Raw genomic sequence first — 7476 nt, 5'->3', positions numbered from 1 at the left:
ATCTGGTTCGAATTCAAACCAGTTCGCACATCCCTATCAGAGGGTGGTTGATGATGACCGTGGGGGTTTCCCCTTCTGCTGGCAGTGCAGAGCACAATGTGGAGGCTTCCCCAGTGCTTGGAGCCCTCCCCTGCTCAGCTCCAAGCTGCAGCAATAGAGAACATGGTTGCACTGCTTGTCTGGGAGCGGAGCTTGAAGAGCTGACCAGAAGCTTTGCTCATGTGTGCTCCTCTGGGAAGAACACTTCCCAGTCCCAAATCACCCCTTCGGATCATGTTAAAGAGCCCTATAGCAAAATCCTTGCTTCCCCAATAATATTCTTTGCCCTTCTCTTGCTTTCTCAAACAAGTTGCTCTAGAATCACTCCTGCATTGGGAGTGTGTGTGCAGGGAGATACACACAAGAACTGAAAGCTGCAGCAAAACGCACAGGAACAGCACTCTGTACAATTCAAAAATAAAAAAAGCCTAGAAGATTCCTAAGGCACCTGTTCCACTTAGGAAACAAGTAATTCAGAATCCCAAATTCTGGGCAGAAATTTGGATGAAGAGAATTTTGGAAGCTTCCCTCTCTAGCAATAGTTTCCCCCTGAAATGGTAGCCACTCTTTCTTCTAGCTGCTGACTTCTAGCATTTTTCCTGCATATGTGTGAGCAGTTGTTGGAATCCCCTAGTCTCATACTCACACATTTGTGTCGTCTCCTCACAGAAATCAAAAGTCCTTCACAGGGGTGGGGGCAAGTTAATACAGCACCGGAGGCAAGGGACAACATTCTGCCTTGTCCCATGCCTCTGGTGGAGGGGGCAGCCCCCTTTCAAAACCAATTCTTGCAAGCTTTGAAGGTGGTGCAGAGTGAGAGGAGGAGGGAAGGTTGCCAGCAGTCTCTTCTCTCCTTGTGCTTCTCACAAGCTTTTCAGGGAGTGTGAGGTGAGGAGTGCAGCTTTCTTTCTTCTCCCTGTTGGAGCTAGGAATCTGGCAGGATCACCTCTCAGCTGCAATGTCTCATAGTGACCACTGGGGGTGGGTGGTTTAGGGTCATGGATAAAAGTGCTGGACTCCTCCCCTCTTTGTTCTTCCAGTGTTAGTCTCCATTTTGTCTCTCCAGAGATTGCTGTTTGTTTTGGTCTCTCTCTTCAGCCATGAGCTACAGCTGAAATTAAGCTGTAGGCTTTTTCACATTTGTTTGTAACCTTTACTTTAAATAAATCCTTGTAGTCCTATGCATCCCCAGCACAGTATCCCTCCAGTGACTGTTGTTGGTGTTTATCTTACATTTCTTTTTAGAATGTGAGCCCTTTGGGGACAGGGTTCCTTCTTATTTGTTTGTTGTTTCTCTGTGTAAACCACCCTGAGCCATTTTTGGAAGGGCGGTATAGAAATTTATTATTATTATTATTATTATTATTATTATTATTATTATTATTTCTTCAATACTAAAGAACTGTCTCAAGACCTCTTGCTTGGCTGCTTTCTCACCAAACTGGTTTTGCTTTGCTATTTGGGGACTGAACTTCCATTCCTCCCCTATACATCCCACACCCTACTTGCAAAGTTTGCAGGGGTCAGATTGGTTCCAAACAGCTGCTCCAATGGTTATTGGAGGAGGCGACTTGCCACCCTGCTGCCTGAGACAACTGCCAGGGGTGTTGCTAGGGACTCAAAAGATCTGGGCCCACATCCCCCTTTGACATCTGGAGGCTGGGGAAATGCAGCCTGGCCTCCAAAAATCCCACAATGCACTGTGTGAGGAGCATGGTTCATTGGGGGATTTCCCCAGAGCTGGATGCTCTAGCCTCCTGGCTCTGGGTCTGCTGGGGCTACAGGCAGCCTGACACCTTGATTACAATCAATTACACCTTGATTCCTCCTCAAAAGGGAAGTGGAGGAGACAAATGCTGTACTGGGGGCTAAAGCATCTGGTTTTGTCCCCAGCACAGCATCTTTAAGGGAGGAGACAGAGACCAGAAACTATTGTTGCTGCTGAGCAGAGCAGCAGGTGTGACCCCCCCCCCAATCAAAAAGAAGGTGGCTGATGAGATTCTGGGCTCTGAGCCATTTATTGGGGGCCTAAGCTCCATGGGCCAACCTCTAATAATGCCCCTGGCAACTGCTGAAATGATACTGAAAAGGAACTGGTATTTCAGTACAGTAGTGGTATCACGCAACTTGTCTGCTGTAAATCCATGTCTTTCTATAGTTAATACCTGGACACTTTAATTTCATTAGTGCTTTGTTGATTTATACCATCTGAGGATCTGGAAGAAGTTGGAAATGCTTGAGAACATGTTGAGTGGGCATTTATATTTGCAGACTAGCTGTGCATTGAAATACATCAGGCACTTTCCTTTGTGACAGAGAAGCCTTGGCTCTTCTCATAAACCCATCATTAGTCCATCAGTGTCTCTGGCAGACACCTTGTTCCGTAGAATTCTACTGCAGTTTTTTCCTACTTCTTTTAAGAAAATCATGCAGGTGTTCAGTTTAGTTTCCATCTACTGCTCTTTGTAAAGCTTGTGACAGAGTAGCTACTCTCTCAGCTGTTTTAAAAGTCACTCTCTGAAAAGAACACAGTGGTTGTGCTCGTAAGATTTTGTGTTCTATTCAGTATGGATTCAGTGTTGATAATGCAGACCAGCCTGGTTCTTCTACTTCATAGCTGTGCCACTGCAAGTCTGCAAAGCACATTTTCCTAGAATATTTGTGAAGCCAAATGCCACCATTTTTTTCAGGTCTGTTTATTTGTTTTTGCATGTGGCCGCTGTCTATTGCTTCCTTCAACATGCATAAAAAATGTTGTGTGTGTATGTGTTTTTGCTACAAAGTTTATGTTGAGTATTCAGACATATTTATGACTTCTAGCAAGTTTTCCATTAGGAAGCTTGGCAAATCTTCCGTGAGCAATGTCAGCATTTGTTGGCCTAGCAACCTGGTTATAATTATATGGAGTTTTAATACAACTTGGAACAAAAATTGTAGTGCAGGAACACACTGATTACTTGAGCCCTCTCCCATACATTTTTACCATATTTTCTCCCTTAATCCAGAGATAAAGGCTGGATTAATACAATGTGGGACAGCTGAAGTCTGAAACCCTCTTGCTAATGGCTAGGTTGTGTGTAGGATTCATAACATGACATCTGTATGCACAGACCATGTGGGTTACCCAGACTGCATGGATACTTCCCGCAGCACTGCAAGCAACCATGATGGGGCTGTGAGGCTGGTACAAAAAGTGATAATGACTCACACATTCTGTGTATTCATAAATTATCAACATAAAATGGCACCTAATCACAGGGAAGAGGGCTTAAAAAAAAAGAAAATTGTACCACCCTGTACTAGGAATGTATAAATGTAGGCGAAAGTAAACCCCTCCTGTATTCTACCAAAGACAACCACAGGCCTCTGTGGTCACCAGGAGTCAACACCGACTCGATGGAACACTTTACCTTTAAAGTCCCTTTGCTGAAGTATCTTTTTTTGGCTATTTACTTTTTTCCTTTCTATATGGACCTTATGAACATAATGTCGACATTAATCTAATGATACGGTTACATGGTCATCATTCAATTCTATGTAGTAAGTTTGAGGCTTTGCACTGAAGTCCTCATACACATAGTCCATCTCATCCAGCATTTTGCTTTCAAGTGTGGCAAGCTAGATGCCTCTGGGACATTGCCTGCAAACACAGAGGTTCTATTTAGCTTTCTGATAAGACTTATCTTCATGTTTGGGGTATTCCATGGGTTTAAAAGGCGAGTAGGTAGAACTGCCATGCTCTCTCCCCAGCTGACCAGTAACAGGAGACTAAGTTAACTGCCATGGCACAAACCTCTCTTTGCATTGCTGTATCTAAATTGGTCCCTTGGGATTAAGTTACTTGACATGCACTGAACTTTATTCATTTCAGAATCAGCACAGAGACATCAAAAGATTTCCCAATGCATCAAAAGATTTTCCTAGATTTATTGCTATAAAAGAAATGTATTCCAACTACTTTAAACGTTAACAACTCGACACTGACTGCTTTGAAAGATCTGAATCACTCTGCACATGATGTGCTATTTTATCTAATATTTGTATTACAAAAATATGTTGTACGCAATCTGTTGTACTTGCTTTTCATGGTTGTGTCTGGTGATTCTCAAAAACAATCATTGATTTCAACAAGTCACGCATATGCAGAGTAAGACAAGCATTTAACTCTTCATTAATTTAAGGAGGCAAAACAGTTATCAGGAAAGTCATTTGTGTGAAGTGTCACATTTCAAGGCTGTTCACATGCGCAGCCAAGAGTGGGCTAAGGCAGCCAAGCCTACTTTTGCCCGTGCATGTGAAGCTGTGGCAGCTGAATAGTTGCCAGCACCACCGTGGCAGCAAACCTGCCTGCGCAGCCACCGTCTGAAATGAGGTTAAGGGAGCGCTCGCTCCTTTAACTCCATTTCCCGGCTTGTGTGCAGTACCGGCTGCTTTTAGCCAGTGGTGCAGCAGTGATGGGTGTCCGCCTGTCACTGCTGGGATTGCCAAAATGCACCACACACTCAAACAGTGCATTGTGGGAGTTCTGAAGGCTGGGAGGATACATGCTGTCCTCCGACCCTCTGCACTGCCAGGGACGGCTGGCGATCATCTGGGTGGGTGATCCACCCGCCCAGTGAGCAAGCCGAGATCGTCTGCAGGTAAGGTAATTCTGAGCAGCATTGCCTGCCTGCCTCCACCAAGCCCTTCTCACTGATCGTGAGAAAGGGCTCTTTGCCGTATAACATTTTCCATGCCATTCAGAACACATCCAGAAAAATCCAACATCTCTGCTAACTGAGCATGGAGGCACCTTATTAAAGTCGTGATTTTCTTTATTTAGCAGGGGGAGAGCAACTGGGCCTCTCCATCCCCAACACAGCATCATCCCTCCAGTGGCTGTTGCTGGTGTCTATCTTGTGTTTCTTTTTAGATTGTGAGCCCTTTGGGGACAGGGAGCCATTCTATCTGTCTATCTATCTATCTATGTAAACTGCTTTGAGAACTTTTGTTGAAAAGCAGCATATAAATATTTGTCATATTCATATTCTGTTCATGCTTCTATCACTGCAGTATCATTTGGTGTCTGGAGGCGGTGCCGACCGCTTACAGGATTTTCTTATTGTACAAGCTCTCTTGGGTGCCTGTCAGATGGAAAGGCAGTATGTGAACGAATGAACAAAATACATACGTTTAATATGTGCTGTTTGAGTTGCTGAAAACGAGCTCAGAGTTGCTCTTGCTTCTTCCCTGCCCTCCCCATTCCATAATAATATGCAAAGTTATGTTTTATGGAATTAAGTCGCATCTTGCAATCACATAGATCTAAGTCACTACAGGTGATCTCCACAAATCCCATTTTTCACATTACTCTTTTCTCTCTGGTGAGTGGCTTAGCTTGTTTTCTTGAGTCATTTAGAGATCTCTGCTCTGCAGGAGCCTGCTTTATGGCAGCTAAACTGTGCAAAGCATGTAATATGCCCAGGAACCAGCCTCAGCAAAGATGGTTGTGCTTTAGGATCATCTGTCCCTATTTCTTACATTCAGCGGCCTGTATTCAAACTAAGGTGTGCAGAGAGCACTTCTGCATGAAGATAATGTTGGGGGTTTTGTTTTGTTTTTCTTGTTGGTCAAAGAAAGGCTTTTTGTGAAAATTAGAACTATGAGGTAACTATGCATTGTGGTACACAGCACAGTTACTCGTAAAGAGCTCCTCTGTTGGGAGCTGCTGTCAGTTACACCAAACTGAGGCTGGTGCCCTTTGGAAAGTGGTTCACCTGAAGCAACCAGCTATACAGGGAAGCCTAGTGTTACCGTCCCACTGCAAACACATCGAAATTTGAGCTTCTCATGTCTCGGTGCAGTTAAATTTCTGCTGCAGACAAATGGCTCACTGTGCAGAGGTGGTCTTCACATGGTGCAATTTAAAGCAACCACTATAAAGGCGCTGGTTAGGTGTGCCACAGTCCTTAAGTTTTGCTCATATGTCTCATCTTCTATCTCCAAGTTAAAGCAACAACAACTTTTTGGAAGGTTGGTATAGAAATCAAACAAACAAATAAATAATAATAAATAAACAAACTTATGAATGACTGCCCTGTAATTGCAGGGAATATTGATAGACGGTCTTCTTAGTGAAAGTCCCTCCCTCCAATGCTGTTCTCATACTTCAGGCAGCACAAGCAACACCAGCTTCTCTAGTTTCAGCTAGACTTGGAATGAGTGTGCCCCAAACGTTATCCGAATATTCTCAGGGGGAAGAATATGAGGCGGTAAATTCTGAGATTTGGGGGGGGGGGCTGGACTTCAAAATCTTCAATTATGCACCAAATAACTCTCATGCTATATTTTCCGGAAATTGTGCCCTTCCTGCACCTCAGCATCCTCATCAATAAAACAATCAATAAAGAAAGAGCCACCATTGAGAAATAATTGCTAAAATAAAGAACTGAGACTGTGGCTTCCTGTCTATAAAAGAGCAAGTGGCTGTTAACAGTTCTTTAAATTCCTGTAACAAAGTACTGTAATAATTTGTGTAAAGCAAAGATCTGCTAACTGGACCCCACCCCCACCCAAATATTGGCTTTTCAGTAGCAGCCAGTAACCACAGAGAAATAATCAATGGGGGTGGGGGAGACAATGACTTGCTTTCTATAAAAGGACAAGATAATCACTCCACAAATGACTAATTGAATCTAACCAAGTTCATGAACAAAATAACTATCTATCTGCTATTTATGTAGCTTTAAAAAAGGGTTTCTGTTGATCCCCTCCCCTCAAAGTATGATTTTAAAGTATAATGGCACTCTGGATTCTTTGTTAAATGCCTTAGAGCCACCTATGGAAAAATATGTAAATTCGAATTATTCCTGTGTAAAAGAAAAAGTTCCAAGTGAGAATTTGGAAAATGATTCTCCAAAACATTTCCACCCACTCTAGGCAAAGAATAACTGAATAAATTTGAGATGGAGAATATTCTTTTCAAAGTCTAGTTTCAGCATAGCTCTGTTGAAGAACAGAGGCAAGTGAAGAAAGCATGCAACTTTTCTCCTGTATACCCATTCACCTCTGAATTCAAAGGTGAAATATGGTCTAGGCATTTTAGATTATGGAGATTCAGGGAATGGAGGTTTTGTTGGACAGACACAAAATATATTTCTGCCTCTAATAATATACTGCTCAAACACCCACCAGATCTCAAAATATCAGCAGTGGACATACAAAGGCCCAAATGCCCAAGAAGCCTTAAACATATCAGAAATCACTTTACATTAAATGGCATACAACTGCCATCTATTTCCTTTTGCTGGTGCAGCATTTTGTACTATTAACTGGCACAATTGTTTTCATTCCCTGAAATTCTGTGCCTGTTAGTATGTCATCCTTCCCCTTTCTTCTAGCCTCAGTGGTCATAGTTCTCATCTGGCAATTGCCCCAGACACTTTAAATACTCACCAA

Source organism: Hemicordylus capensis, chromosome 3 (genome assembly GCF_027244095.1).
Source record: "Hemicordylus capensis ecotype Gifberg chromosome 3, rHemCap1.1.pri, whole genome shotgun sequence".
Taxonomy (NCBI): domain Eukaryota; kingdom Metazoa; phylum Chordata; class Lepidosauria; order Squamata; family Cordylidae; genus Hemicordylus; species Hemicordylus capensis.
This window is presented reverse-complemented; position numbering follows the sequence as displayed.